We start from the raw sequence: 7,674 nt of genomic DNA, 5'->3' as shown, positions 1-7,674 counted from the left end.
ATTATTTAAGGGTTTATTTTATTATTGGATTTATGTTACTTGATTACTAGTTTATGCTCATTAGCTTGCAACATAAAAGGGATCCATTAGGGCTAGTTAGAGGAGACTATATTATGTTTTTTAGTTACAAATTTAGGTAGCAAGTTGAAGAATAAACGTGAGTTTTTCTTTTGTTTGTTTGTGATAAAACAACATTTCTTTGCAGAGACAAAAATCATACACTAACTTATCAAAGATTAACTAATTTTGTGACATCATTCGCATACTTAAGGTTCTTAGATACAAGGTTATCTCTAGGTCAAAGTCTTTTTTCCAATACCTTTGGCACTTAGGTACAAGGTTACCTCTAGGTCACGGTTCTATCAAACTTGATTTTAAGCTTTCTGGGTTTTCATCTACTTCGTTGTAGTTTGTTTGACCATGTAATCAAGATGTCCATATCAATTGATATCAAAGTTAGGCTTCATAATCATATTATATCCTTTGTTTTCTTGTTAGTTTCAGCTTGCTTAGCTTTAGTTGTCTTTTATCTAGTTTCTAATATTTTGTGTGTCGCACGTGGACGTGTGGTGTCGGGGGGTTGTTGGAGTCATCACCTAGTTATTTGGTTTAGGGTCGCTAAGAAATTCAGGTGTACTGATTTTATCAAAGATTCAAGGATAAGGAACTGAATTTGGCTAGGAAAGGTATTAAAAAGGGTGTTTGTTTTAGTGGTGGAGGTTGAGGTTTGGGTGTTGGACCCACTAAAAAGCTATAAAAAGCAAGAAATATTAGTTTTTGTGGTTGAGTTTTGTGTATAATTGGGTTGTACCCAACCACAACCTCAACCACAAAAACTAAACCAAACACACCCTAACACTTTTAGCGCACCCTACCTGAGGTAAGCTACTTTGTGTGGTTTTAAATGTGGTTTAAAGGTTTTGATGAGTTCCTAATTGGTAGTCTATCTATGATTTAGGATTCAGATTTATTTGTGTGAATATATCTAGTGTTAAGAATTTATTATGAGCTCGTATACCCAAATAAATTATTATGAAAAGATTTTTTGTAATTTGAATATTACGATGGAAAATACTTTCAATTAAAATTGATGAATATTTATAATAACTTTGAGAATTTTCTAGTCAATTCTTGATATTCAAATATTAGCCTCACTTGTAGGTCTAAAGTTCTATACCGAAATAATTAATCATTAATTTTCATAAATTAAAATTTTAATTATTGAAATATTGGCTAAATTTTCATGGATTCAATAAACTAGTTATTAAATCCCAAAATACATGCAAATATGTATTTTTGAATTTTCATATGGAAATATTAAACAATATGATTTTTTATATCTTTTTAAAGGCTTAACCATGTGCAATTAAAACTTTTAATTCTTTTTGTCCTTTTGGTTTTAAACATTCAAAAACATATAAGAAAATACAAACACACACACACACACACACACACATTCTTTTTTTTTTTTACTATTTTTTTACTCACACACCCCATAATTACATGTTTACAAATAATAAAAATTTAAAATCTAACAATAATTTAAATACACATATTAAACATCTAAAAGTTGCAAAATGGACCTCCCAAAGGTAAAACATTATCTGGAAAAGTTGTTAGGGGCTCGGGAACAATTTTGAAAAATTCTGGAAGTGAATGAATAGTGGCGGCATGTGTGCTGCAAGCACCATCACAAAGGAAGTTAAGAAACAGGTGTATCTGGATTGGTTCCTCCTCTTTTTCTTGCTTGTGCTAGCGGTGAGTGTCACTGTTACCTGCAAAGCAAAGAAAAATACACAAATAGTTTGTTTTGTTTCTTTTTTTTAGATATGTTTAATATTTTCTTTTTGTTTCAAACTTTTTCTTAGTTTATCTTTATTTTCTTCTTCTTCAGGTGACAAATATGGTTTTTAGGTAGCGTCGATGCTGATGTGTCACCGTCTGGGATGCTACTGAAGGTTATGTCGATGGTCAATAAAGTTATAATGGAAGAAAGAAGGACGAGTTGTTGGTTTTGAGTTTGGGAGTCTTAATGACGCTAGTTTGTTACCAATGGTGGCTCGGTGATGAATTACAGAGAAGAGGCTAAAACAAATAAGAAGAAGCACAACCTGGATTTTTCATAGGTTTTGGGAGTGACGGGTTCACTGTGGGTAATGGTTTGACCAAAAGGTTAATGGAGACAGTCCGTGGGGGAAAATCCTGTGGAAAGACTGAGGCTTAACAAGTCGGCGTTTACTAGTTTGGAGGTTGGGAAGATTGGAGATCAGTGTGGGTGTGGGTCTCCCTGCTGGTATTTGGGGTGAGAGGTGTTTTCTAGTGTAAAGGTTTAACCAAGGGAGTTGTTGGTCGACTGGTGATAGGGGTTGACTAGAAGTGTGAGTTATTGGTTTTGGCAATGACCGCGACTAAAGGAAAATGAGAGATAGGTGTTGGTGAGGGACACAATCGCTGGGTGGTTGGCCAGCAATGGAGAAGGAAAAAGAATAAGAGTGAGGCTTTGTTGTAGGCGGGCGGGGGGGGGGGGATCGGTCTGTTAGTATTTTTTTTAGTCTTGGTAGCTAGATTTAGGTATAATAGCTAGGGTTTTTTTTTTAGTTATGTTGGTATGGGAAGGGTATGTGTGAATACTTTTTTTTTCCCCTAAAAATTCTCCCACCCTTTTTGTGTGTGTTATAACCATATATTTATAGGTATATAAATTGCTTTGGCTTGAAGGCAAAGCAAACCAAGATCAACCATTGGATTTCAAGAATAAATCTCAATTATTCATTTTATAACTTGGAGACAAAGAAAAGAAAAATGATCCCTTGAATTAAAAGAATGATTGTAGATCATTTGATTAAAAGAAATGGGTTGCTTGGTGAGAGGGTTTTCAATTTTCAAATTAGTCCTCTCCCTTCCACAATTATAATTAGGTCACTAAAAATTAAATGAATTTTTTCTTTCTCTCTTTTTTTTTATTTTAAATTCTTTGAAAAAGATGCCAAAAATAATGCAAATACATCAAGAACATATTTTTTTAGGTTTTTGTTGTGTTTTTTATATTTTTGGTTTTTTTTGAAAATTCTTAAAATATAAGGTCAAATATTGGATAACAACATTATGTCTAGAGCTTAGTACTTTATGCCTAGGTTTCTTTAAAAAATGTGTTATTTTAGTTTGTTATTGTCTCAGAATATATTAGTAGCATAAATAGTCAACAAAAAAGAGAAGGAAAATAATGTTTAAAAGTCACTTTTGTCAAATCTTCCACAATACACAAACAAAAGGGAATTTGGACCAAAACAATTCTGAAAGTTTTCAAGTTTTATATACTAGGTCTAGGATTCCTAATCGCTCTCCATATAAAATTTGAGCTCATTTGAAAATTGTTTGCTATAGTAATCAAGGTTGGGATTAAAACTTGTTGTAATAGGTCAGATTCGTATCAGAAGAGAATTTTGGGTCACATAATTTCATAAATTTCTCAAATTTTATATACTGGTTCTTGGTGTCTTAATCGCACCCCATATAAAATTTGAGCTCATTTGGAGAACATTTCACTTCTATTATTTTTCAATTCTGACAATATAATAACATCATAATTGATATATTTAGGTGTTATTTAATTTTTTTTAATAACCTTTGCATTTGTTTTCTTTGCATCTTTAAAATCATGCATTTTCATATAGATTCCGTTGTTACTCGTAAAATTGTAATTATAGTTTTATCTTCGCTTGTTTTCATATTTTTCTTTCTTCTTGAGTCATATACAAATATTTAGATACACTATTAAGGCTATTATATTTGGTGTTGATTTCAATTTTGCAAGAGCCGAAGAAAGGTGAAACGAGAGAAAAAGAGCATAGTGAACATATTTGAGTGAAAAGCCTATATTTGAGTGAAATAGTAGAGGAGTGTTAACATCTGTAGGAGTGGGTGAGGAATATATATTTCTTGTCAACTAATCAATTTTCAAATTTGAAGATGTCGAGGGTAAGCAATAATATGACACCATAGAGAGGAGACAATGAAATTATAACTCTGATACGCATTATGAATCGGTGAATGGATCAAATGGCCAATAGATCTAGAGATAGGTTGGAGAGAGAATGTGTTAATAATCATGGTAAGGTCCAAAATAGGCTTTAAGGAAGAGAATTTAATATTAAGAGAGCTGTTAAGTAAGTTAACACTGATGTGGATGAAGCTAATAATGTGAACATGGGTAATGTTGATTTTAAAGATGTGTCCGTGAAACATGGGGAATGTTTTGGACAACAACGAAATTGTTGGTTTTGAGAAGAAAGATATGATGATAATTTTGGTTAGAGGGGTAATTATTGGTATCGGGACCATAATGTTGAGTTTGGTGGATATTCAAGATACAATTAAGCTGAAAATACTAGCTTTTCAGAGGAAGAATGATCCAAAAGTTTATTTATAATATGAGAAAAAGGTGGAGTAGATCTCTAAGTGTCATAATTATTTGAAGCCCAAGAAATTCAAGCTGTTATGATTGCTTTTAGTGATAATACCATTGTCATAGTCATGTTTGAATTTGACCTTAACATATATATTGACCAATTTTGCAAGATTGAGTATATCTCTCAAATCGTATATTAGATCGAGTTGAAATTTTACAAGAAAATACTAGACACATGAAAATATATTATTTCATAAGATCAAAATTATTAAATGAATCTTGTCAAATCTGTTAGACTAGACCTTTATGTACTGTTTAAGACATATATGAAGTTACAAGTGAAATTTTATTGCGATTCAAGTGGAAACTAGACATCTCAATCTTTCCAACCATACATGATAGACCTAGTAATTCACCAAGATAAGAGAAAACAACATGTTTGAAGTGAGAACTGAAATTTATATATAAAAAAAGAGCAAAAATTGGAGATTCAGGTTACATTGAAGAATTTTAGCATGAAGACTTTGTTTTTATTATCTTCTTTTATTTATCTATTTATTTAATGTTGAATGATTATTTTTAATTAAGGTTGTTCTAACTCATTAGAAATTGTTTAGGGATTTATTTTATTATTAGACTTATATTAGTTTATTACTAGTTTAGGCCCATTAGCTTGCAACCTCAAAGGGATCCATTAAGGCTAGTACATTAGATCGAAGATTAACTAGTTTCATGACGTCATTCACATATTTAATGTTCTTAGATACAAGGTTATCTCTGAGTTTAAGTTTTTTTCCAATACCTTTGACTTTTAAGTACATGGTTATCTCTAGATTAAGATTTTATCAAACCTAATTTTTGGTTTTTCAGGTTATTATCTACTTTGTTAGGTGTTGCTTGACCACATGATTAAAAGGTTCGCATCACCTTATTTTTTGGCTCCTGGTATGGGATATGTGAGAGAAAGTCACCAGAACTCGGCGTTAAAGAGAGGGGAGCTCACATTAGGTGTTTTCCCCTTTAAATTGTGAGGAAAAACATATTTGATCTTGATAAGGGTTTTTTCTGGAAGGTTTTTTGGGTTTTTTAGGTCATGAATGAGTTTATCAAGATGCCTATAATATTTTCTAGGTATTTTGGGTAAAAATTAGGTTGTAAAAACCATCAGTCTTATTTTTTCAGCAATCATAATGGGTGGAAACTAGGCAATACAGATGACATGTTGTGTGACCTTTTATTTCCAAAACAATTAAGGCGGACAACATGAGAAAACAAAAAAAGCCCATTCGTGTGGGCCCTAACAAAATGGGCCAGGCCTAATAGTGTCTGATATTGTTTTTAATTATTTTTAAAATTTTTTCACATTAATTTTTTTTTCAATTCTTATATATTTATATTTATACTCATTTTCTCTTTTGTTTTGTTTAGAGAACCTTTTTTAAATGACAATTATTTTTTAGTTATTTTATGCATTTAATTTTTGAAGAGGTTTTTCTGATTTATCTTTATTTTTTTTATCTTTTATATAGATGAACTTTATTTTTAAAATAAAAAATATTTATTTTCAAATAATATTTCTAATATGTGTAGCCTTACATAATATATTTTTTCCTTTTATTTTATTCAATCAATTTAATGTGTGTCTATTTCTATTATCGTTTGATTGAATAAAAATATTATTTTAATAAATAAATTTAGCAAACACAATAGGATAAATATCCTATCTTGCAAGATTACATATCTTGATTTACACTTGTCTCTTGATTTTTCTAATTTTATTTTTAGTTATCATTTATTTTTATTTTTTTTATTTACTAACATACATAGTTTTCGATCTATTTAATTATATGTAAGCATAAATTCTTAATTTTTACTTAGAATATTTTTAACTATAAATACCTGTCGAAAAAGCTTTTGTATATAATTTTTTTTATTGAAAACAATATTTGATCCGTAGTGTACCGCATGTAAAGAATACTAGATACATGACCCACGCGATGCCGCGGGTAATTTTTTTTATATAAAAATATTTTTAAAAAATAAAAATTTAAAAATCTTGGGTTTTTCTGCAAAGTTATACCCAAGAATTTTGGGTTTGGCTGCAACGTCTGATCTAAAAATAATATTAATAATAAAATTAAATTTACATGACCCAAGTTTAAGTGAGCCTAGCTGCAACACCGGACTCAAGAATATTGGATGTGGGTCTGGCTATAAAGTCATGTCATAAAAATATGATAATTAAATAAATTAATTAAAAAAAAAAAGAAAAAAATCAACATGAAGGAAAAAAACTAATGAAAAAAAAGAAAAAAGAATTTAATTAATTGGGTTAACCCTTTAAAACAGGCTGTTGCAATCTAGTGTTTTAAAGAAAAAAATTAAAAAACTAAATTCTCAATTAGCTTAATAGTAAAAAAAAAAATCAACAAAAATAATTATGAAAAAAAAAATATAAAGAAGAAAGATAATTTTGGAAAAAATAAAAAAAAATAAAAAAAAATGGGGAAAGTTAAAACTAAACTAAATTCTTAACCAACTCAATATTGAAAAAATAAATTCGACAAAGATAATTTTAAAAAAATATGTGGGGAAAACATTGCAGGCAAACAAAAACCATGTAAGGGAAACACTGTAGTAATTCATAGTGTTTTTTTTTCTAAAAAAAGTTACAAAGCTAAGTTATCAACTAGCTCAATATATAAAAAAAAAACCGAGAAAGAATATTTTTTTAAAAAAAGAAGTCAATTTTGGGTAAAAGAAATGAAAAAAAAAACATGTAAACTATAGTGTTTTAAAGAAAAAAACAAAAAAACTAAATTTTCAACCAGCTCAATAGTAAAAAAATAAAATCAACAAAAATAATTCTGAAAATAAAAATAAAAATAAAAAAAACAAAAAAAAACATGCGGGGAAAGCTAAAGCTAGATTCTCAGCCAACTCAATATTAAAAAAAATAAATTCGATAAAGATAATTTTTTTTAAAAAAATATGTGGGGAAACACTGCAACAAAACAAAAACTATATAAGAGAAACACTGTAGCAATTCATTTTTTTTAAAAAAAATATTACAAAGCTAAATTCTCAACCAACTTAATATAAAAAAATAAAATCTACAAAGACTATTTTAAAAAAAAGAATAAATAGATCATAAAAAAGCAATGTATGAGAATATTATAGCAAATTATAATGTTTTAAAGGAAAAACAATATAGTTAAATTTTCAACTAGCTTAATATTTAAAAATATTTTGAAAAAAAAAAGAAG

This window comes from Populus nigra, chromosome 16 (genome assembly GCF_951802175.1).
Source record: "Populus nigra chromosome 16, ddPopNigr1.1, whole genome shotgun sequence".
In the NCBI taxonomy this organism is placed as follows: Eukaryota; Viridiplantae; Streptophyta; class Magnoliopsida; order Malpighiales; family Salicaceae; genus Populus; species Populus nigra.
Note: the sequence above shows the minus strand (reverse complement) of the source record.